A 25,470-nucleotide genomic window follows, 5' to 3' on the forward strand; every position below is an offset into this window, starting at 1 on the left:
AGCAAAACAAAAATACAAACCCAATCATCATCAGACAGGAGTACCACCTCACACAACCTTGCCCATCAGAGGAAAAACAAACCAATAAACAAAAACTCAGCACAAATCTCACCCTATACAAAGCTCACACAAACCACTGGACCAACTTTAGGAGGGTAGAAAACCAAAAGGAAGAAAGAACTCAGTCTTCTTCAAGGAAAGAATTCAACTTTCCTTGAAGACTGGGGAAAGGAGACCTCAAACACAATAATTTAAAAAAAGAAAAAATGAAAAGACAGAGAAATATTGCACAAATGAAGGAACAAACTAGAAACACAGAAGTCCAAATAAATGAAGAGGAAATAGGAAAATCACCTGAAAAAGAATTCAGAATAATGTTAGTAAAGATGGTCAAAAACTTTGAAAACAAAATGGAGAAAATGCAGGAATCAATTAACAAAGACCTAGAAGAATTAAAGAATAAACATATAGAGACAAACAACACAATTACTGAAAGTAAAAATACTCTAGAAGCAATCAATAGCAGAATATCTGAAGCAGAAAAATGAATCAGTGAACTGGAAGCTAAAATGGTGGAAATAACTTCTGAAGAGCAGAATAAAGTAAAAAGAATGATAAGAGCTGAGGACAGTCTCAGAGACCTCTGGGACCATATCAAATGCATCAACATTTGAATTATAGGGGCCCCAGAAGAAGAGAAAAAGAAAAGGTATGAGAATAACATTGAAGAGATTAATGTTGAAAATCCCCCCAACATTGAAAAGGAAATAGCCAGTCAAGTCCAAGAGGCGCAAAGAGTCCCATACAGGATAAACTGAAGGAGAAACATGCCAAGACACATACTAATCAAACTAACAAAGACTAAACACAAACAAAGAATATCAAAAGCAGCAAGGGAGAAGCAACAAGTAACACACATGGGAAACCCCATACACAATAGCTGATCTTTCAGCAGAAACTCTTCAGTCAACTGCAGTCCAAAAGGAATGGCAGGATATATTTAAAGAACTGAAAGGGAAAAATCTACAACCAAGATTACTGTACCCAGCAAGGATCGCATTCATAACTGATGGAGAAAGCAAACACTTTTCAGACAAGCAAAACTTTAGAGAATTCAGTACCACCAAGCCAGCTTTACAACAAATGCTAAATAGACTTATACAGTCAAGAAATACAACAGAAAAAAAATCTACAAAATCAACCCCAAGAAATTAGAAAATGGCAATAAGAACATATATATCAATAATTACTTTAAATGTAAATGGATTAAATGCTCCAACCAAAAGACACAGACTGGCTGAATGGATACAAAAATAAGACACGTATATATGCTGTCTACAAGAAACCCACTTCAGACCTCAAGACACATATAGACTCCAAGTGAGAGAATGGAAAAACATATTCTATGCAAATGGAAAGCAAAAGAAAGCTGGAGTAGCAATCGTCATATCGGACAAAATAGACCTTAAAATAAAGAAGATTACAAGAGATAAGGACGGATACTACATAATGATAAAGGGATAAATCCAAGAGGAAGACAAAGCAATTGTAAATATCTATGCACCCAACATAGGAACACCTCAGTACATAAGACGAACACTAACAAATGTAAAAGGAGAAATTGACAGTAACACAATAATAGGAGGAGACATTAACGCCCCACTCAAACCAGAAAATTAATAAGGAAATCAAAAGTCTTAAATGATACATTAGATGAGATGGATCTCATTGATATCTTCAGGACATTCCATCCAAATGTAGAAAAATACACCTTCTCAAGTGCACATGGAATATTCTCCAGGATAGACCACATCTTGGGTCACAAATCAAACCTCAGTAAATTTAAGAAAAATGAAATTGTATCAGGTATTTTCTCTGACCACAGCACTATGAGACTAGATATCAATTACAAGAAAAAAAAACTGTAAGAAACACAAACACATGGAGATTAAACAATACATTTCTAAATAACCAACAGGTTACTGAAGAAATACAAAGGGAAATCAAAAACTTATAGAAACAAATGACAATGAAAACACAGTAACTCAAAACCTATGGGATGCAGCAAAAGTCATTCTAAGAGGGAAGTTTTTAGCAATACAATCCTACCTCAAGAAACAAGAAAAACATCAAATAGACTACCTAACTTCACACCTAAAGCAACTGGAAAAAGAATAAGAAAAAAAACTCAAAAATTAGTAGAAGGAAAGAAATCATAAAGATTTGAGCAGAAATAAATTTTAAAAAATGAAAGAAATAATAGTAAAAGATTAATAAAACTAAAAGCTGGTTCTTTGAGAAGATAAACAAAATTGACAAATCCTTAGCCAGACTAATCAAGAAAAAAAGAAAGAAGAATCAAATCAACAAAATTAGAAATTAAAAAGGAGTGGTTACAACAGACAGTGTAGAAATACAAAGGATTATAAGAGACTATTATGAACAACTATATGGCAATAAAATACATAACCTGGAAAAAATGGACAGATTCTTAGAAAAGTTCAATATTCCAGGACTGAATCAGGAAGAAATAGAAATTATGAACAACCCAATTACAAGCACTGAAATTGAAGTTGTGGTCAAAAATCTCCCAAAAAACAAAAGCCCAGGACCAGATGGCTTCACAGGAGAATTCCATCAAACATTTAGAGAAGAGCTAATGACTATCCTTCTAAAACTCTTTCAAAAAATTGCAAAGGAAAAAACACTTCCAAACTAATTCTACGAGGCCACCATCACCCTGATACCAAAACCAGACAAAGACAACACAAAAAAAGAAAATCATAGGCCAGTATCACTCATGAACATAGATGCAAAAACCCTCAACAAAATTTTAGCAAACAGAATTCAGCAACAACATAATCAAGTTGTGTTTATTCCATGGATGCAGGATTCTTCAATATATGGAAATCAATCAATGTGATACAACATATTAACAAATAAAAACCATATGAACATCTCAATAGATGCAGAAAAAGCCTTTGACAAAGTTCAGCACATATTTATGATTAAAACTCTTCAAAAAATGGGGATAGAAGGAACCTACCTCAACATAAATAAAGGTCATATATGATAAGCTTAAAACAAACATTATTCTCGATGGTAAAAACTGAAAGCATTCCCCCTAAGATCAGGGACAAGACAAGGGTGTCCACTTCCACCACTATTATTCAACATAGTTCTGGAATCCTAGCTACAGCAATCAGAGAAGAAAAAGAAATGAAAGGAATACAGATTGGAAAAGAAGAACTAATGCCCTCACTGTTTGCAGATGACACGATACTGTGCATAGAAAACCCTAAAGAGAGTATCAGAAATTACTAGAACTAATCAGTGAATTTAGCAAAGTTGCAGAATGCAAAATCAGTACACAGAAATCACTTGCATTTCCATATATTAACAATGAAAAATAAGAAAGAGAAATTAAGGAATCAGTCCCATTTACTATTGCAACAAAAAGAATTAAATAGGAATAAACTTACCTAAGGATATTAAAGAACTATATACAAAAATTATAAGATACTGATGAAAGAAATCAAAGATGACATAAATAGATGGAGAGATATTCCATGTTCCTGGGTAAGAAGAATCAATATTGTGAAAATGACTATACTACCAAATGCAGTCTACAGATTCAATGTGATTCCTATCAAATTACCAATGGCATCTTTCACAGAACTAGAACAAAAAATTTCACAATTCATATGGAAACACAAAAGACCCCAAATAGCCAAAGCAGTCTTGAGAAAGCAGAATGGAGCTGGAGGAATCAAACTTCCTGAGCTCAGGTTATACTACAAAGCTGCAGTCATCAAGATAGTATGGTACTGGCACAAAAACAGAAATATAGACCAATGGAACAAGACAGAAAGTCCAGAAATAAACCCATGCACCTATGGGAACATTATTTTTGACAAAGGAGAATATACAATGGGGCAAAGACAGCCTCTTCAATAAATAGTGCTGGAAAAACTGGACAGCTACATGTAAAAGAATGAAATTAGAACCCTTCCTAACACCACACACAAAGATAAACTCAAAGTGGATTAAAGCCTAAATGTAAGATCAGGAACTATAAAACTCTTAGAGGAAAACATAGGCAGAACACTTGATGATATAAATCAAAGCAAGATCCTCTATGACCCACCCCCTAGAGTAACAGAAATAAAAACAGAAGTAAACAAGTGGGACCTGATTAAACTTATAAGCTTTTGCACAGCAAAGGAAACTATAAGCAAGGTGAAAAGACAACCCTCGGAATGGGAGAAAATAATAGCAAATGAAACATCTGACAAAGGATTAATTTTCAAAATATACAAGCAGCTCATACAACTCAATACCAGAATAACAAACAACCCAATCAAAATGTGGGGAAAAGACCTAAACAGACATTTCTCCAAAGAAGACATACAGATGGCTAACAAATACATGAAAAGATGCTCAACATTGCTCATTATTCAGTTCATTTCAGTTCATCTCAGTCACTCAGTCATGTCCGACTCTTTGCGACCCCATGAACCGCAGCACACCAGGCCTCCCTGACCATCACCAACTCCCAGAGTTTACCCAAACCCATGTCCATCGAGTCAGTGATGCCATCCAACCATCTCATCCTCTGTCATCCCCTTCTCCTGCCCCCAATCCCTCCCAGCATCAGGGTCTTTTCCAATGAGTCAACTCTTCACATGAGGTGGCCAAAGTACTGGAGTTTCAGCTTCAGCATCAGTCCTTCCAATGAACACCCAGGACTGATCTCCTTTAGGATGGACTGGTTGGATCTCCTTGCAGTCCAAGGGACTCCAAGAGTCTTCTCCAACACCACAGTTCAAAAGGATCAATTTTTCGGTGCTCAGCTATCTTCACAGTCCAACTCTCACATCCATACATGACCACTGGAAACAAACTACCGCACAATGGCACTCATCTCATACGCTAGTAGAATAATGCTCAAAATTCTCCAAGCCAGGTTTCAGCAATATGTGAACCACGAATTTTCAGATGTTCAAGCTGGTTTTAGAAAAGGCAGAGGAATCAGAGATCAAATTGCCAATATCCGCTGGGTCATCGAAAAAGCAAGAGAGTTCCAGAAAAACATCTATTTCTGCTTTATTGACTACACCAAAGCCTTTGACTGTGTGGGTCACAATAAACTGTGGAAAATTCTGAAAGAGGTGGGAATACCAGACCACCTGACCTGCCTCTTGAGAAACCTGTATGCAGGTCAGGAAGCAACAGTTAGAACTGGACATGGAACAACAGACTGGTTCCAAATAGGAAAAGGAGTACATCAAGACTGTGTATTGTCGCTCACCATTAGAGAAATGCAAATCAAAACTACAGTAAGATATAACCTCACACGGCTCAGAATGGCCCTCATCAAAAAGTCTACAAACAATAAATGCTGGAGAGGGTGTGGAGAAAAGGGAACACACTTGCACTGTTGGTGGGAATGCAAATCGGTACAGCCACTATGGAAGACAGTATGGAGATTCCTTAAAAAACTAGGAATAAAACCACCATATGACCAGCAGTCCTACTTCTAGGCATATACCCTGAGGAAACAAAAATTGAAAGAGATGCATGTATGACATTATTCACTGCAGCACTATTTACAATAGCTAGAACATGAAAGCAACCTGGATGTCCACCGACAGATGAATGGATAGAGAAGTTGTGGTACATATACACACTGGAATATTATTCAGCCATAAAAAGAAACACATTTGAGTCAGTTCTAATGAGGTGGATGAGCCTAAAACCTATTATACAGAGCAAAGTGAGTCAGAAAGAGAAAGATAAATGCCGTATCCTAACACATATATTTGGAATCTAGAAAAATGGTACTGAAGAATTTATTTACAGGGCAACAATGGAGAGCAGACTTATGGACATGGGGAGAGGGGAGGAGAGGGTGAGATGTATGGAAGAGTAACATGGACACTTACATTACCATATGTAAAATAGACAGCCAACAGGAAGGGAATTTACCGGTGGCTCAGGAAACTCAAACAGAGGCTCTGTATCAACCTAGAGGGGTGGGATGGGGCAGGAGATGGGAGGGATGTATGTACACCTATGGCTGATTCATGTTGAGGTTTGACAGAAAACAGCAAACCTCTGTAAAGCAATTACCCTTCAATAAAAAATTGATTAATTAAAAAAAGTGAAAGTGGGGCTTCCCTGTTGGCTCAGTGGTAAAGAATCTGTCTGCCAATGCAAGGACACAGGTTCTATCCATGACCCAACAAGATCCCAGATGTCTCAGAGCAACTAAGCCCATGCATCACAATTATTTAACATTAGGGCCCGGGAGCCAAAACTATTGAAGCCTGTGTGCCCTAGAACTCATGCTCATCAACAAAAGAAGCCACTGAAATGAGAAGCCTGAATACCACAACTGGAGAGTAACCCCCCTTCACTGCAACTAGAGAAAAGCCCATGCAGCAATGAAGACCCAGCACAGTCAAAAATAAATTAAAAGAATATTTTTTTTTTAAATGAAAGAGGGCCCCTCTTCTGAGAAGCTAGACTCAAAAGAGGAAGGTCAGCCACACAGGAGCAATCAGGAATCTTTATCCTCATCTCACCAGCCAGGAAACAGACTGTAAACAGAAAAAATCAAGGTGTGCTTTCGATCCTGCTCCCCACCAGAGAACATGAGGGTTGATAAATGGCTTCTGCTCTGAAAGCACCGCTACCCTGTGTAGAAGGTGTGGCGAGGGATACTCAGAGGAGCTGTGGCACTTGTCCAACGCTGATGCTGGCCAGGTCACTGCTAAAACCCAGCTGCCCAGCTACAACACCCCGCTCCCAGCCACGCCACACTGCGCGTCCTGGGTCATGGCCCTGGGTGAACAGGCCAGTCCGGGCTCCTTCCGCTGTCCCGCGTGCTGGTCCCATGGCCTAAGTCCCTCCACCCAGGCCCTCTGACAGTCCTGTCCCTTTGCTTGCCTGCAACACTTCTCCACGCACACACCACACTGTCCAGAGGTGACATTTCTAGACTGTCATGATTAACCGCCCAAATGAGTGATAGAGACAGGAAGTGCTATAGGTTTTTAAAAACACCCCGGAAAGTCCTAGGCACACATGGGAAGGGCAGAATGCCACTCTGCGTGTCTGGGAGAGGGAGACGGCTGAGCCAGGCGACCCGCCCCCACCCGCTGGTGCTGCCGGAGCACCAGGGCCACAGTGTGGAGCTCGAGGTCTCAAAGCGGTCCTCTGCCAACACTCGTCTGACAAGAGGTCCTGGGTGCAGTGCCCGCAGGGGGCCTCCCTGGACGGACAGACAGTGAGGGGCCTGGGCACCACCGTGAAAGAAGGCCCACTGACTTGGCACAGGAGAACCCGGAGAATGATGATAGAGCAAGGGAGGGCAGAGTTTCCCCTGGGGAGTTAATGCCAAGCCACAGTGAGTAAAGAGATTAGCCTCTATTTCCATCCCCTCCCAGGGCCTGGGGCTCTCAGGGCCACTGTGAAGCCCAGACCAGCTGAGCAGGATGCTCTCTGGGAGCTGTAGGTGTGCAGGGATCCAGGTGCCCAGAGTCAGGACCCTCAAGCTGAGAACAGGGGTCAAATGGGATACATCAAAGGGACTCAAAATCAAGGAGGTGAGTCTAAGACAGATATTAGAGACTGAGGCTAAGGCTGGAGGTGGGAGAGTGGGGGAGGAGGGAGTGGACAGTTGCAAGTGGTGTGAGCAAGGAGGACAGAGATTATGAAGAAATCACCAGGGATGATCCCTGCTGTTTGTGTGGGCTGTCTCTGGCCTTGCAGCTTTGGGTGCCTTGTCATAAGCAAATCCATCAGACAATTTAGAAATTATTTCTAGAGGAGAGTAGGGCCTCCTCTGAGGATCCACAGTGTAAGCCATGGACAATCTGACAATACAATGACCACACCTCACAACAGTGACGTCAACCCCACTGACAGACAGCTTGGGGCTGGCACTTTCCCTGGGAACACAAACCAGCATGTGATACATCCACAGCATCACTGGTTGCTCTTGAATGCTTGCTGGCTTTTCTACAAGAGACACATACAGACTAAAAGTGAAGGGTTGGAAAAAAATATTTCATGCAAACGGAGACCAAAAGAAAGCAGGAGTCACAATACTCATATCTGATAAAATAGACTTTCAAATAAAGGATGTGAAAAGAGACAAAGAAGGACACTACATAATGATCAAAGGATCAATTCAAGAAGAAGATATAACAATTATAAATATATATGCAACCAACATAGGAGCACCGCAATATGTAAGGCAAACGCTAATGAGTATGAAAGAGGAAATTAATAGTAACACAATAATAGTGGGAGACTTTAATACCCCACTCACAACTATGGATAGATCAACTAAACAGAAAATTAACAAGGAAACACAAACCTTAAATGACACAATGGACCAGCTAGACCTAATTGATATCTATAGGACATTTAACCCCAAAACAATCAACTTCACCTTTTTCTCAAGTGCACATGGAACCGTCTCCAGAATAGGTCACATCCTGGGCCATAAATCTGGTCTTGGAAAATTCAAAAAAATTGAAATCATTCCAGTCATCTTTTCTGACCACAGTGCAGTAAGATTAGATCTCAATTACAGGGAAAAACTTGTTAAAAATTAAAACATATGGAGGCTAAATAACACGCTTCTGAATAACCAACAAATCATAGAAGAAATCAAAAAAGAAATCAAAATATGCATAGAAATGAATGAAAATGAAAACACAACAACCCAAAACCTATGAGACACTGTAAAAGCAGTGCTAAGGGGAAGGTTCATAGCATTACAGGCTTACCTTAAGAAACAAGAAAAAAGTCAAATAAATAACCTAACTCTACACCTAAAGCAATTAGAGAAGGAAGAAATGAAGAACCCCAGGGTTAGTAGAAGGAATGAAATCTTAAAAATTAGGGCAGAAATAAATGCAAAAGAAACTAAAGAGACCATTCTTTTTTTTAAGGTTTTTTTTTTTAATGTTGATCATTTTTAAAGTTTTTATTGAATTTTTTACAGTATTGCTTCTGTTTTATGTTTTGGTTCTCCGGCCACAAGGCACTGTGGGATCTTACCTCCCCAGCCAGGGATCGAACCTGCTCCCCCAACACTGGAAGGTGAACTCTCAACCACTGGACTACCAGGAAGTCCATGGCTTTTCAGACTCTTATCCTGTGTTTTCTACGCTAAGTCACTTCAGTTATGTCTGACTCTTTGCGACCCCACAGACGGTGGCCTGCCAGGCTTCTCTCAACCCCACAGACGGTGGCCTGCCAGGCTTCTCTGTCCGTGGGATTCTCCAGGCAAGAATACCAGAGTGGGTTGCCTTGCCCTCCTCCAGGGGATCTTTCCGACCCGAGGACTGAACCTCTGCCTCTTGTGTCTCCTGCATTGGTAAGTGGGTTGTTTTTGTTTTTGTTTTTTTTTTTTAAATAATAGAATTTTATTTTCCCACAGTCCTGGAAGCCACAGAATAAATCAAGGAGCCAGCAGACCCTTGTTCTACCTGGAGGCTCCCAAGAAGATTTGGGTTCCTTTCCCGTCTCGGCTTCTGTTGGTAGGTGGGTTCTTTGCCACTAGCACCACCTGGGAAGCCCCAAGCAACCTTCACACTCTTACTGGTTTCCAACTTTCCAGCCTCCCCCTTCCTTTTTTACATACAATGCACAAGACTTTTGCATGTGCCGCTTTGCCTTTCCTGTGGGCAGATGACCTCAGCAAGGGAGGGGCCCACGACTGTCTCTTTGAGAAAAGGGACATTCGGTCATTTTCCTCCTCATTTCTGCCTCTCATAGCCTAGCATCATCACAGGTGAGGAATGTTCTCTGAACCCTATGTAAACAGACTTCTGATTAAAGTGAAGGAGTCAGGTGATGAACACCAATACAAAGATTTTCATATTTTTTCATTATAAATAGCCCAAATATTTGGTCCCATTTCCAGTTTAAATGAGTAAACCATAATATTGATGGTTCGCAACAGATGCAAGATGAATTGAGCTTCTCTACCAGCTAGCTGAACCACTTTTAATGGGGAATATATCGAAGCTATAAATTCCTGCCGACAGGATTGCCATGCACTAGCATAATATATCTTCTATTCAATCTTTTATACATTATGTTTTGTCCTGCATTCCAGTGGATATATTTATGGATCATGAGCCTTTCTGTGAAGAAGCACCACGTACCACTCTGTTGTCTGTGGCCTCTGGAGACAGTCATCTTTTGTTCATGTTCTTTATAGGAGAGTTGGGGTGTGGCACCTTCATCATCATGGATGAGTTTCCTTTCTGGGAATGAGGCTTTGTGGTCCCAACCCTTTCTGGGATTTTACTACCCAGTGGGAGGAAAAGCCAGAAGAGGAAACGGGTGGATGCTTATGCTAAACAGGAGAACCAGACCATCGTTCTCTCTCTTGGCATGGCAGTTGATAGAATCAGGTACATTTTAAAATCTAGCCACATTTTTATAGCATCAGGTACAGAAAGTAGACCCTCTGTGGCCATGATCCCCTTTCATTGTTGTCGTGGTTTTTTTCCCCATCAGACAAGAGTTTCTACAAACTTTCTCAGTGAAAGTGCACGTGTCAGTCAGTCATGTCCAACACTTTGTGACCCCACGGATTTTAGCCCACCAGGTTCCTCTGTCTGTGGAATTCTCCAGGCAGGAATACTGGAGTGGGTTGCTATCCCCTTCTCCCAACCCAGGGATCAAACCCTGGTCTCCTGTACTGTAGGCAGATTCTTTACAATCTGAGCCACCAAGGAACCCTCTTTAATGCCCCCATCTCCAATGCATAAGTTGTATGGAGCCAAAATGTAGCTTCATTCTGGGAAAAAAGCAACCCAGCTTGAGCTAACATCTCTGAGGTGTCCCACTCCTCGGGTCCGTCTCTCAACTTTGCTGCTTCCTTCAAAACCTCAGTCATCTGCAGCACTATTGTTGGGGAGAATGGTACTTCCAAGAATGTGCTGGTAAATATTGAATTACTTTAGTGTGTTTATTACCTTTGTTTTTAGTGTAATTTATTTAATTGTAAGTTTATATCATTTTATTTTTAGGAACAGCTCTGTTTAACAACAGTCTCCCTGGATTTCTGAAAATGGAACAATTTAGCTCTCAGGCACTGGCAGGAAGGAGGCAACTCTGGGACACCCGCAAGTCTCACAGAGTGTGGTCTTGAAGATTAAGTCACGACTCATGTGCAACCAAAGCCTGACACAGAAGAATCTCTGCTTTCCAGATAGTTATCCACATTAATAAGAATAAGGGGAAGTGGGAGGGAGGAGAAAAAAGAAGTTGGTGAAAGTGAAAGTGTTAGTCGCTCAGTTGTGTCTGACTCTTTGCAACCCCACGGACTATAGCCCGCCAGGCTCCTCTGTCCAGGGGATTTCCCAGGGAAGAGTACTGGAGTGGGTTGCCATTCCCGTCTCCAGGGGATCCTCAGACAGATTGTTTACCAGCTCAGTCACCAGAGAAATCCGAAGAAGTTGGCACTTGGGACCATCTTCATCAGGGAAGTTTCCTAGGAAGAAAGCTAGTGACCCCTTACCCTTCCGTATTAGAACATCACAAGGTGGCTTCCTCATTCGGCTTCCAGGAACTACTCTGGAAATTCCCCAGATGTCACAAACAGCAAGGCCAAGGACCACTTGATGCAAAGAACTGACTCATTAGAAAAGACCCTGATGCTGGGAAAGATTGAACGCGGGAGGAGAAGGGGAAGACAGAGGATGAGATGGTTGGATGGATGGCATCACCGACTCAATGGACAAGAGTTTGAGCAAGCTTTGGGAGTTAGTGATGGATAGGGAGGCCTAGCATGCTGCAGCCCATGGGGTCACAAAGAGTCAGACACGACTGAGCAACTGAACTGAACTGAAGGACCACATCCTAAAGCTGAATAGAAGTGATGTCTGCATTACCCTATTCACTGTTCTTTGCATTACTCAAATTCACTGAGTTGAATGTGAGCAGATGTGCACAACCAACTTTCTTTTTACCAAGGTAGACCCTGAGTGATTAAAGGACAATGACAAGGATAAAAGCAGGGAGCTTTTCTCCCTGGGTGAAGTGTAGCTAATATGAACACCTGCTTCATAGGATTGTCGTGAGGATAAATGGAACTAATCCATGTAAAGTGATTAGTCCAAGGAATGTTTTCCGAGGCACTTATTGTGCCTGTCAGACCTGAGGAAACCTAGTCTAATGGTGTAGGTGTTTGGCAACTGTTAGAAACAGTGATTAAGTGTCTGACAAGCTTTTATCCTCTTTGTATTATGAACTTGAGAGATCTCAACCCCCCTCCTCAGCTTCCTCCTGCTTTTTTCTCACTGTGTTAATTAGCAGAAATAAAATTCCCCAGGGGATTCCCTGGTGGCTCAGTTGGTAAAGAATCCACCTGCAATGTAGGAGACCTGAGTTTGATCCCTGGGTCAGGAAGACCCCCTGAAGAAGGAAATGGCAACACACTCCAGTATTCTACCTGGGAAATCCCATGAACAAAGGAGGCTGGCAGGCCCCCTGACAGTCCATGGGGTCGGAAGAGTCAGACACAACTTAGCAACTAAACCACCACCACCAAAATTTCCCTAACCTAGAGATCCAAGGAGCCAGGCGTATTCAACGGGACATTCACAGTGCTGAACATGATCCACTACTGCCCAGCCTATCTTGCAAAACACCTTTGGAGACTGGTCTTCTGTTGATCCAAGATCAGCCTTGAAAAAGACGTTCCAGTGTACAAGACACAACTATACCCAGTTATATATAGCCACCAATGCATTTTCTTTGTTTTTACTTTGCCTTTTGCTAGCTGTGCCATGACTCAATGCATTTTTGTGTTTATACAAAGTTTATTTGCATGACTTCATGTTAAACTTCAGATAAATGCTTCCTTGTGTGTTTAAAAAACATAATGAGAGAAAGAGCACAGGGTGTGGAGCTGTTGAAGCCCTGAGTCTAACAACAGCCCAGCAACGTGCCAAGCAGCTTAGGCCACAAAGCACCAGTCTCAGTATTCTCGATGGTGAACCAGAAGAGGTAATCCCTAACTCAGAGGGAGCCATGAGGGGGAATTTAAAATTCTTTGCAAACTGAATCTGCACTCTACTTGGGTTAGTGGGTTCGGGTGGTAAATAGGTGCCACGTGAAGCGTTTTGCATCCGTTATCTCCCAGCGTGCACACATGCACAGGAGGAAGAACAAGGCTGTCTCTCTTTCGGTGTGTGCACAAACTCTCCCCACCGGTACGGTTTATATTTTGTCTTAGATGGTTATTTCTGTTTTACTTAAGGTCACCTGTTAATTTTTTCAACTTACAACATGTCATTAGGAAATTTTTCTATTTTTAGCTGTATTGAAATATAATTGATATGCAAAATTAGATACATTTTATAAACATTACTTGATGAGTTTTGACATATACCTACACCCACGATACCATCACTATAACCAAGGCATTAAAGTTATCCTTCACCTCCAAAAATTTCCTTGTGTTCTTCTGTGTAATTTTTGGTAAGAAAAGTTCACATGAGATCCATCTTCTCAACATACTTTAAAGTGTGTAATACCTACAGTATTAGCTACAGTGTTCCCTCGTATATATGGTGGGCCTACTATACCCACTATATTTCAGTATTTCATGAAGTATTTCAGTATTTCATCTCTTGTCATTCCCTGAGCACTTCCACATCCCTCTGAACAAACCGAGACCATTCCACTATATGATGATCACCATTTTTAACTAGACCACTATCAATGGACATTCAAGTTATTTGAGTATTTTTCCTTAATACATGCAAAATACATTTAAAAAACATATGCAAATGCAGACCAAAGTGCAAGTTGAAATGCAGGATAAATTCCTAGAAGTGGAACTGAAGAATCAGAGAGTATATACAGGGAATTTTGGTAGAGAGCATTTGAATTAAGTTCCCACCTATAAGGACTAGGAATTCCTTTCACTCCAAACCTACCCAATATATGTGTCATCAAGCTTTCTGATCTTTTGTCAGTCTGATAGGCATCTTATAACTCATTTGGTTTTCTCTCTTCATATGTAGGATTTGACATATTTTCATACCTAGGGATAATTGCATTTCTTTTTATGTGAATGCGTCATGTTCTTTTTTTGGAGTAAAATTGGTTTGCAATATTGTGTTACTTTCTCCCGAACAATTAAGTAAATCAGCTGTTTGCACACATATAGCCTTTTCCTCTTGGCCCTCCTTCCCCCTGCACCCCCATCCCCCACCTCTGGGTCGCCACAGAGCACTGAGCTGAGCACCCTGCGCTGCACAGCGGCTTCTCGGCAGCAGCTGCGCTCGCTGTATATTTCACACCTGTGAGTGTATGTGTGTCCGTGTGACAGGTCTCCCAGCTGTCCCCGTCCTTCCCCCACTGTGTCCACATGTCCGTTCTCTATGTCTGCATCTCTACTCTTGCCTTGGAAATAGGTTCATCTGTACCATTTTTCTAGATTCCACATATATGTATTAATCCCACCACTGGGCATATACCCTGAGGAAACCATAAGGGGACGTGTGTACCCCAGTGTTCACTGTAGCACTCTTAACAATAGCCAGGGCACAGAAACAGCCTGAATGTTCAGCGACAGATGAATGGTAGAGAAGATGTGGTACAATGTTACTCGGCCACTAAAAGGAGTGAAGTGGGGTCGTTTGTAGAGATGCGGATGGACCTAGAGTCTGTCATACAAAGTAAGTTAGAAAGAGAAAAAAGATATCATTTATGAATGCTTCACAGTCTTTTCTCATGTTTGGCTTGGACTATTAGGCTTTTCTTCTTAAGGATGTTTGTGTGTGAGCGTAGTTGCCCAGTCGTGAAGGACAGGGAAGCCTGGCATGGGTCACAAAGAGTTTGACAGGACTGAGGGGCTGAACAACAATGTTTCCTCTTATCTCTTTACCAAATTCTCATCCACTAGACAGAAATCTGCCTCTGCTTAGAAATTTACCAGCCCAGGTGGGATGCATGAGACAAGTGCTCAGGCCTGGTGCACTGGGAAGACCCAGAGGAATCGGGTGGAGAGGGAGGTGGGAGGGGGGATCGGGATGGGGAACAGATGTAACTCCATGACTGATTCATGTCAATGTATGACAAAACCCACTGAAATGTTGTGAAGTAATTAGCTTCCAACTAATAAAAAAAAGAAAAAAAGAAATTTCCCCTGTGCTAGTTGCTCCTACCTCTGATACCAATGGGCTCTGTTTATTCCCCTTACACTTATCACAGCATATTAATGCTTTGATTTATATGTTTGAGGTAGATTACAGAAGTACTGGATCACAGAAGGATTGCCCCCAATACGTTCACATACTCCATGCACACCCACCCTAGTGTGGTCCAAACTCTTCCTGACTCTGGGTTTGGACGTGGAACATGATTTGGCAAATGTGTCAATCACGATGTTCTGTAAGCAGAGGTTTTAGAAAGTGCTTGTATATTGGAGTTTGCAGTGTCTCCTGTTCTTTAGGTTCACAGAGACAACCCTGTGAAGAGTCTATCATACTAGGGGTTGAGAAGTCTATGATAATCAGCAACAAGCCACCTGGCTGAGTTCCCTACACCAGCCAGCCTGCCTGATGCATGATGAGCTCATTCTCCATCATGCAGTTCCATCCAAACTCCCAGCTGACCACAGAGATCAGCCAAGCCAACTCAGACAGAAGAATCCCCTAGCCAACCCACAGAATTATGAAAAATAACAAATGCTTGTTTGAAGTCATAAAGTTTTGGCATAGTTTGCTACACAGTAAAAGTTCACTGTCCTTACTCAGTTGTGATCACTTCAATACCTTATTCACTGAATACAGGGCCTAGCACCATGCTGGACACATAAAATCTTCCTGATTAGTATTTTTAAGATGAAAACCATGATAGAATCAAAAGGAGTGATTCCAACTTTAACCTTGTTGTTACTGTTCAGTTGCTAAGTCATGTCCAACTCTTTGCAACCTCACGGACACACCAGGCTTCCCTGTCCTTCACTGTCTCCTGGAGTTTACTCAGACTCATGTCCGCTGATTCAGTGATGCCATCCAACCATTCCACTCACTGTCGCCCCCTTCTCCTCCTGCTCTCAATCTTTCCCAGCATCAGGGCCCTTTACAATGAGTGAGCACTGTGTATCAGGTGGCCAGACTTTACTGTATGCTTGTGCTGAGTCTTTTAGTCATGTCCAACTCTTTGCAACTCCAAGGACTGCAGCCTGCCAGGCTCCTCTGTCCATGGGATTCTCCAGGCAAGAATGGGTTTCCATGCCCTCCTCCAGGGCATCTTCCCCACCCAAAGATCGAACCCAGGTCTCCTGCACTACCAGCCAGGTTCTTCCCCTGTGAAAACACATATCACATTTTCTGTGGCTGTTTTGTATAAGTGTCTTCCCCATCAGACTTAAAACTCTGCGAAAGCAGAGGATTCCCTTCTGTGTTTACTCCCCGTTGCATCTGTTCAGCACCTAGCACAATAATGGGATAGACCCTCGGCAAATATCTGTGGAAGAAATGAACCAAGACCACTGGCATGTGCATTAATGTGACCTGGCAGGAGAGGTAGGATTAATCACCTCTCTCCACCAGATACAGCCTTCAGCCCCGGGGGTCCCCTTGGCATGACCAACAGGCATACATCCCCCAAAGAGGAAATGTGGATGGAACAGAGAAGTGGTGATAACCTGGGGGAGGAGACACTCTTAGAATCAGACACAGGTGGTCGTCTTCTCCTGAATCTAGGCATGTACTCGTATGCACAGTGCACAGTCCTTTCCAACGGGACTAATCTAGAAAACTCCCAGGTCAAATAGCCTAGGAATCAAGAGACTGAAGACCAGGCCCTGCTCTGCTGTGTGACCTATTTCAGCTGACCTAACTTCTCTGCGGGACAGGAGAATGCCGTGCCAGCCTAATACATCAGTTCAAGGGAACATAGCAAATAATATGAAACTGTTTTGTGAAAACAAAAGCCAAATAGACCCCCTTCAACTCAAAAGCAGCCTGTGTCGTGTTTCAGAGGGTGTTTGGAAGTGGGTATTACATTTTCCCAGAGAAACCATATTGAAAATGATGGTTAGGTTCCCTGGCTCCCACTCAAAAGCTCATTTACACCACAATGTAACTGAAATAACACAAACAGGCAAAGAAAAAAGGCAGGAAAAATACTGTTGCCGTACCAGTAATTAAAACAAAAACAATACCATGGAATAAGGAGTGGTGTTTCTGATTCATCCCAAATGCTAGTGCTTAACAAAAAATGGATTTAATTAGAGAGGAGGGGGATAGGAATAAGGTTCTGTGGTGCTTCTGGAGCATCTTCCGGATTCAGATGTTCCCATATTGAGTTGGTGACACTGTGTCCCCCATACATGTCGAGTTGTGCTGTTCTTAGCACTGTATCCGAGGTGTGTGCCTTTGCTGTGAGCTGGTCCATATTTTGGGTCACAAGTGGAAGCAAGGAAAGAAAAAAGAGATCATCTGGCTGAGTGCTGAAAGAGAAGAAAGAGGATGCAAGGATGGGATGCTAAGCCTGGGAGCAAAAAAGCATTTCTGAGACTTGTTATGCAATGTTCTAGGAAAGTCTGCCATGTTCTCTAGTTCTTTCTCCATGACAACATGCAAAAAACATGTCCTATTTTGCAAAGGAATGCACAGAGTCTGGCCGGAAAGGTGCCTTGGAGCCAGAGTTGGGTCTCAAGTTTGCTTGATTCTAAAGCCCATTTCCCTTGTTTTCTCTTCCTTGGTGGATAAGGAGGACAGAAGGAAAGGGGAGCACTGTTTCTAAGGAGATGCTGAGAGGGTGAAGGCCTTCTACAAGGCACCAGGGCATCACCTTTCCTGAATACATGACTGTCAACAGAACAAGGCACTGAGGAGGCTTCAGGCTTGGGGTGAGAAAGGGAAACACACAAACCACCATCTGTGACAAACGAGGGCTTGAGAGTCAGGCTTGTGACTCCAGCCAGAGCCTGAACAAATACATGCAAGACACCATTTACCAGCATATATGAGCCCACCCTAAAATCAATGGCTCACAGTGAGATTAAATCCATAGAGAGACAAGGAAGAGCACAATCTCAGAGCTAAGCACAAAACCCTAAAGGAGAGAGGTTAATAAATAAATAAAGCAAAATTAATAACAGAAGAAGACATGCTGAATGGAAAATGCACCTTGCCAGGAAGACACTGTCTCCTCGGGTAAACAACTGGCAAGAAAGCGCAGGAGGGAAAGAAGCTTTGCAAATTATCATTTTCTCTCATGTTGATCAACCCAGGGGTTCTCGCTCATAAAATTAAAAGAAATAAAATTCAACTGTAACCAGCTCCCTGGGGCTCCTTGGAAGTGCTCACGTGGCAGAGAGAGGACTGGGGGAAGGAAGCAAGTTAGGTTCCTTCATCCCATTGTTCACTGTTCTATGTAGCAGTGATGACCAAGTTACAGGGTCAGCAAGGATCCGCATCACCCAGATACAGGGCTCTGACAGACCACCCACCTGGACCCCAGCACAGCCTCCAAGCTGCGGGTGTCTCTCGGGTCCTCCCACAGCTGCCTCCTTTCCAATCAGCCTGGCAAGTACACACTCACACATGCAGTCACGTGCTCTGTGTGATGACACAAACATGCCACTGGGTGTGCAGATGTCCCCAGCAGGGTGCCTGCCCTCAAGGAACCGATGACCCAGTTACAGCAAAAAGACTGATGTGGGAAACTACCCAAGAACCACTTTTAGACCCATTCAGAGCACTCGCCCTGAGCCCAACAACCTGCTTCACTCCCTTCCCCATCTCCTCCTGATTTCAGGGATCCTCAGCGAGATGCCCATATTTGCAAGGCATGTGGCAACCTCAGGACTCTGGGTTTCCCAGCTGGAAAACAGGATTGATGTAAAAAGTGGAAATGCCCATGAAACCCAGCTCTTCACGTTACAAGTTAACTCTGCAAATAAATCACTCATTGGCTTTTAAAAGTGATTTTGGAAATGCAAATATTAGCTGTTAGCATTGGTGGGTCAGAGGTGACATCAAAAGTGGAGCAGAAATTGGACTACTGGGCCATTCCTGATATTTGTGCTTAATACCAAGTGAAATGTACTCTTTGAGGGAGAAACCTTTGGCTTAACAACCAGAAAATGACTCTGAGCCCCTAGCAACTCGGCTTTACTCCTCTCTCTTCAATCTGGCTCGCTCTTACAGACCGGCAGGCGCTGCAGGCCTGGGGGCCCTCCTCTGCTCCTCCTCATTCTTTCCTCCTCCTTTCTCTGTCTCTGCATCTCTTTCTTTCTCTGTCTCTGTCCTTTTCTGTCTGTGTGTCTTCCTCTGTCTCTCTGGGCGTCTCTTTCTTTGTTTCTTCGTGTATCTGAGTGTCTGTCTGTCTCTCTGTGTCTCTGTGTGTCTCTCCGTGTCTCCCTCTGTCTCTATCTCTCTGTGTCTCTGTTTCTGCCTCTCCATCTCTCGGTGTCTCTCTGGGTATCCCTCTCGCTCTCTCTCTCTCTCTCCACCTGTGCGTGTCTCTTTCTGTCTTTGCCTCTCTATATTTCTCTGTGTGTCTCCCTCTGTTTCTGTCTCTCTCTCTCTCTCTAACTGTGTGATCAGCTGGACATACAAACTAGTAAAAAGAGGAGGAAGCTCAGAATTAGGAGAGAAAATCATGGTTGATTATCAGGCCTCCTAACAACCAGACATTGAATGAAGCATTTTATAACCATGATCTGAGTTTGCATAACCACCCTGCGTAGAGTGACTGACACTCCCAAGTATTATTTGGGTGAAAAATTCTTAGCTTGGCCTCCCAGGTGGCGCTAGTGATAAAGAATCTGCCTGCAAAGAAGGAGACGGGGTTCTATCCCTGGGTCAGGAAGATCCCCTGGAGGGGGAATTGGCAACCCACTCCAGTATTCTTGCCTGGAGAATCCCATTGACAGAGGAGCCTGGTGGGCTACAGTCCATGGAGTCGTGAAGAGGTGGACACGACTGAACACAGGGAAAATTCCCAGAGATGATGAGAAGAGATACCAGAGTTCAACAGGCAGAGATTCTTACTAAGAGTTCAGACTTCTGACAAAGCAAGAGCCCTGAGAGCAAAGGGTTTCTTCCTGTTGTCGCTCAGTCGTGTCTGACTGAGCCGTCTCCACGGAATTTCCCAGCAAGAATATTGGAGTGGGTTGCCATTTCCTCCTCCAGGGGATCTTCCTGACTCAGAGATTGAACCCAGGTCTCTGGAATTGGCAGGTGGATTCTTTACCACAGAGCCACTAGGTATGTACCATACCTAACATTGTATGTTAAAAAGAGCTTGGACTTCTCAGGCAAGCTGAGTTGATTCGGACCTATTTTCTAGGACTCACCAACCGTGGGATGCAGGGTGGGGCACTTGGTATTTCAAAGGCTTTGTTTCCTCTTTAATATATTAGGGAGGACAATATCAGAGGAGCTGGGTGGTTATGCAGATTCAGTGGTTATAGGCTGCACTGGGTCCCCACTAGATTCCTATGTTGAAGTCTTAACCCCAGTACCTGAAGATGTGACTATATTGAGAGATGATGTCTTTTAAAAGATAACTGAGCTAAAATGAGGTCATTTGTAGTCACGTCCAACTCTTTGAGACCCATTGGGCCGTAGCCTGCCAAGCTCTTCTGCCCATCGAATTTTTCAGGCAAGAATACTGGAGTGCAACCCACTCCGCATAGAGTCAGACACGACTGAAGCGACTTAGCATGCATGCATGCATGCCATTTTCTTCTCCAGGAGATCTTCCCAACCCAGGGATCAAACCTGAGTCTCTGGTATCTCCTGCATTACAGGTGGACTCTTTACCTGCTGAGCCATTGGGGAAGCCCTGGTGGGCCAATACAATTGATGTTCTTAGTAGAAGAGATTAGGACACCCATATACAGAGGAAGGACCACGTGAGGACAGAGGAAGAAGAAATGGCTGTCCACAAGTTAAGGAGAGAGGCCTCAGAAGAAACCAACCTGCTGACCCTGGATCTTGGACATCCAGCTTCCAGAGCTGGGAAGAAATACAATTTCTGTTATTTAAGCCACCAGTATGTTGCACATGTTTGTGGCAGCCCTTATAAACCAAGGCAAGCATTTCAAAGATAGCTTAGTCTTCTGATACAGATACAGAAACTGAGGTCTAAGAAAGTCAATTGACTTACCCAAGGCCACCGAACTAGTTAAAAGTCAGCTGAGGCTCAAACCTCTATGTACCGATGTGTATCCTAGGGCTCATTCTAAGATCCTATGTTGTGTTTAGGGACCAGAAAGCCAGACCAGCTTCAACTCTCCATGAAGGGCACTCTCCCGTAGGCCTGGTGAAGTCATCCTGGTACCTCAGTCCTCTGAGACTGTAACACGAATTAATTGAAGCCTGTGTTTAGCACTGAACAGTGTCAATTAGTCTAGCAGTCATCTGCCCTTCCCTACTGACTCATGTTCCTGTATCACTTAGAGGGAGCGCTTGTGTTTCAATCAGTAACTGATTGATTAATCTGGGTATAGGAAGAGGGACAGATAGAAAAAGAGGTGGAGAATCACAAGACTCACAAGACTCCTAAAAGGAAGAACCAGAGATACTGAATCACTAACAGGTTCTGACCTTGTGCTCACCATATAACTGGGTCTAAGTATTCAAAAGGGGCCACTCTCCATATCCATCCTTTGAAAATGCAATTCCTCAGTCAGAGGACACAGTCCCAATTCTGTCACTAATTTTCTCTGTGATCTTGAATCCATCACTTAGATTATTCATGCATTCATTTTTTCATGTGGAGAATGAGGGAAAAAGAAAAGCCTGCCTCACCTACCTTACAGACATACAGTGAATATCAAATAAGATAATGTACAGGAAAGCACTTGGAAAAGTATAAAAATGTTATTCAAATATGAAATGTGACAAATCCTTCATCCTCAGGAATATATGTGGATCAGAATGAATCTCTGTCTGGAGGAGGCAGCAGCAGTCATAATAGAAATGTGAGGCCTGATTGATGGCCAGTCTACATGAGTGGCTTTCAAATTTGGAAAGGGAACTGTGGTGTGTAATGAAAAAAACTGAGACTAGAAATCCTAGCCCCAGCAGGAACAACGCGTGTGGTCTCATATAAGCCCCTAATTCGTCTGAGGCTAAGCTTCTCATGTTGAACATGAGGATAATAATCACCTTGTCTTCCAAACGAGGTTACTGTAAAAATCAAATAAGATTGCATATACACACACATGTGCACACACATGCATGTGCCTGGATTTAAAAGAATAACATGTTAAATAGACTGAGTGGGACAGGAGCTGGGTGTTAGGGAAGAAATTGAGTTAGGAAGATTCTAGCTGGAGATACTACATGTTTGCCCACAAGGTCCTCTGATGAGAAAGTCAGTTATAGAGTATTAGAAAGGGCTTGGAAGTAAAGAATTATCTAGATAAACAGAAGGAGACCAACCAAGAGAGAAAATGTAAATTCAACCAGACATCAACAGGTAAAGACCGTGTGACTTTCAGAATTACAATATTGGGAACTCGACTGGAGCAAAGATAAGCCTTTTTTCAGGTATAATACCTGAATAAAAACATTCATACCCATATTTCCTCAGTAAACAGGGCAATGGAGAAAAAATATTCACACTGTGGATAGAAGCTAAAAACCTTGGAGTGAGACAGAACCTAAAAATCTAATTAATTGTTTTACCTTTGTCAATCTGAACTGAGCAATGAGATTGTATTTGTAATTTGGTCACCTATCCATGTAGTTCATCCCTTGGTTGCTCTAAATATTCTTGTTACATGATTTTTATTCCCAACTATTTGTATATATAACACCTTGAAAATATTAAGGGGGAGAAAGTAGCAAGAATTGTCCTGTGTGCTTTATATCACTAGACATCTATTACATGTTCAATTCTCAGAACAACTTAGAAAATTATAAAACTAGAAACCTGTGAGTCTTACAATTAAGGAAACTAAAGCTCAGAGGGTAATATCTCAATAAAATGTGATAATTAAATCCAGAGTTAGGCCCAACTTAACAGGTGGCACTAGTGGTAAAGAACCTGCCTGCCAATGAAAGAGACATAAGAGATGTCGGTTGAATCCCTGGGTAGGGAGGATCCCCTGGAGGAGAGCATCGCAACCCACTCCAGTATTCTCGCCTGTAGAATCCCACGAGTGAGGCTGGTGGGCTACAGTCCATAGGGCCCCACAGAGTCAGACCTGACTGAAGCAACTTAGCACGCACGCATAGCCAACAGCCTGAAACAAGTGCCTGCGGATACTTCCCTTCCCTAGAATAAAAAGACTTGAAAAATAGTGATGTTTCATGATAAAGGTTTATTTCTCTCTTACATAAAAGAAACCCAGAGATAGCAATCAGCAAGTGTCAGTGTAGATCCAGTCATCAAGGGCCAGGCTCTTACTGTCTCTGCTTCACTATCTCTAAGGTATAATCCTCATCTTCACGGTCCTAAAAGATTACCAGAGCTTCAGCCATCACCTCCATGATCCGAGGAACAAACTGGAGAAAAAAGACACTCTCCTTCCTTTTGTAAGTGACTTCGTGAAAGTCCCACACTAGATGTCCTCTTGCATTTCATTGACTAGAACTCAGCTACATAGCCTTCTAAGTCACAGGGGATTCTAGAAAACATAGTCTTTTATGTGGGAAGCAATATGTCCAGTTAAATTTGGTTCTTCTACCAGACAAAGGGGATTATGAAATCAGGATACAACTAGAAATATCTGCCATGCTACAGTTTCCTAATTCCAAAGCCTGTGTTTTTTCTTGTTGTTTAGTCACTATATAATGTCTACCTCCTTTGCAACCTGGTGGAGCCAGGCTTCTCTGTCCATGGGATTTCCCAGGCAAGAACACTGGAATGTCTTGCCATTTCCTTCTCTGCATGCTCCTTGGAAACCCCTAAAATGTATCTATTTGAGGAATTCTCAGACCCATTTGAACACTAGTGGTGTCAGCTCAATCTAGTCCTGCTGCTAGATGGGAAAATAAAAGCAGCATATCTTGATAGCTGTTACTATTGCTATTATTTAAGGGACAATTGGCCTCAATGGAACAAAGGGTGCAGTGAACACTGAAGAGAAATCCAGGAAGTTATCTTGTGCCTGTTCAACCGAGATACAACTTTTACGTATGGTCATGAAAATTATGGTCAGAAATGCTTCCAATATAAATGTAATTTGGAGAGAGAAATACCAAGACTGGAAAGAGAATGGCTAAAATCTAAGTTAAATTTTGTTCTATCTGTTGGCTTTCAAGCTTGCTGAAGTGAACATTTCAAAAAGGAAACAGAGCAGACAAATTTTATCATTTTGCAAAAACAGGTCTAGGTGTATTTTGCAGATATAAATGATCATGAAGAAATACCACAATTGCAACAATGCATCTTACAATCATATGGGGCCAGCATTCTGGAAACCAGACCGAAAAACTATAACAATGCCCATTATGTTCACTCACTGCATCATTTCCAGAGCTGCAGCATCCAGTTGGGTCTGGGACAGTGGTGTTTTGTCCAGCCCAGCCCCCACAGCATCCCTCTGAAAGGTCGGATATGTTGAGGCATGCCCCTGAAAAAAGTGCCGCAGACAAGTTCCGGAGGCTGGCTAAACTTCCGGGGACCGACCCCCCCTGCAGCCTGGTCCAATCAGGAGCCGACACAGAGCCCTTGGACACCCACCACCGCTGTAGCCCGAGCTTTCTTCCTTATATAGAAGGACCTGACCTGGACGCCTGGCTTTGATATAAAACCTCTCCCCACCTCTCCTTCCTCGCAGACTCCCTTTGTCCCCTCGCTCACCCGCCCCTCCCCGGGAGATCTGCCCAAGAGCGCGCGCCCAATAAAGGTCTTTTACCACCGGTCCTTAGAGGTGGCTCTTTCTTCCCGCGGCGTTTTCTAACATCCTCCACATGGCTCTAGAAGCTTCTGCCCCATTTTCCTTCATTCCAAAGCCAATCTAGACGAGCTCTTTCTGGATGTTAGATAAGGAGGCAGAAAACTAGGGACGTTTCCAACTACCTCAAATCAAGTCATCTCACTCTGGAAGGTTCCTTCTCCTGTCTGGACCTAGATGTCCTCGTGCATAAAATGTACAAGTAGACCGGTTAACCAGAGGTCCCATTAGCACCAGATTTCACGAACACAGAATTGCGTCGTAGCATAAGCTTTGGTGGGGGAACCAGGAAGTGACAACCATTCTGTGCGCATGTGCTGAGTTGCTTCCGTCTGTGTCTGACTCTTTGCAACCCTATGGACTGGGGCCCTCTAGGCTCCTCTGTCCATGGGCTTCTCCAGGCAAAAATACTGGAGTGGGTTGCCATGCCCTCCTCCAGGGGATCTTCACAACCCGGGGATCAAACCCATGTCTCTTACATCTCTTGCATCGGAAGGCGAGTTCTTTACCACTTGCGCCATCTGGGAACCATTCTAGTTCTTTTAAAAATTTGC

The sequence above is a fragment of the Muntiacus reevesi genome, chromosome 10, assembly GCF_963930625.1.
Source record: "Muntiacus reevesi chromosome 10, mMunRee1.1, whole genome shotgun sequence".
NCBI lineage: Eukaryota > Metazoa > Chordata > Mammalia > Artiodactyla > Cervidae > Muntiacus > Muntiacus reevesi.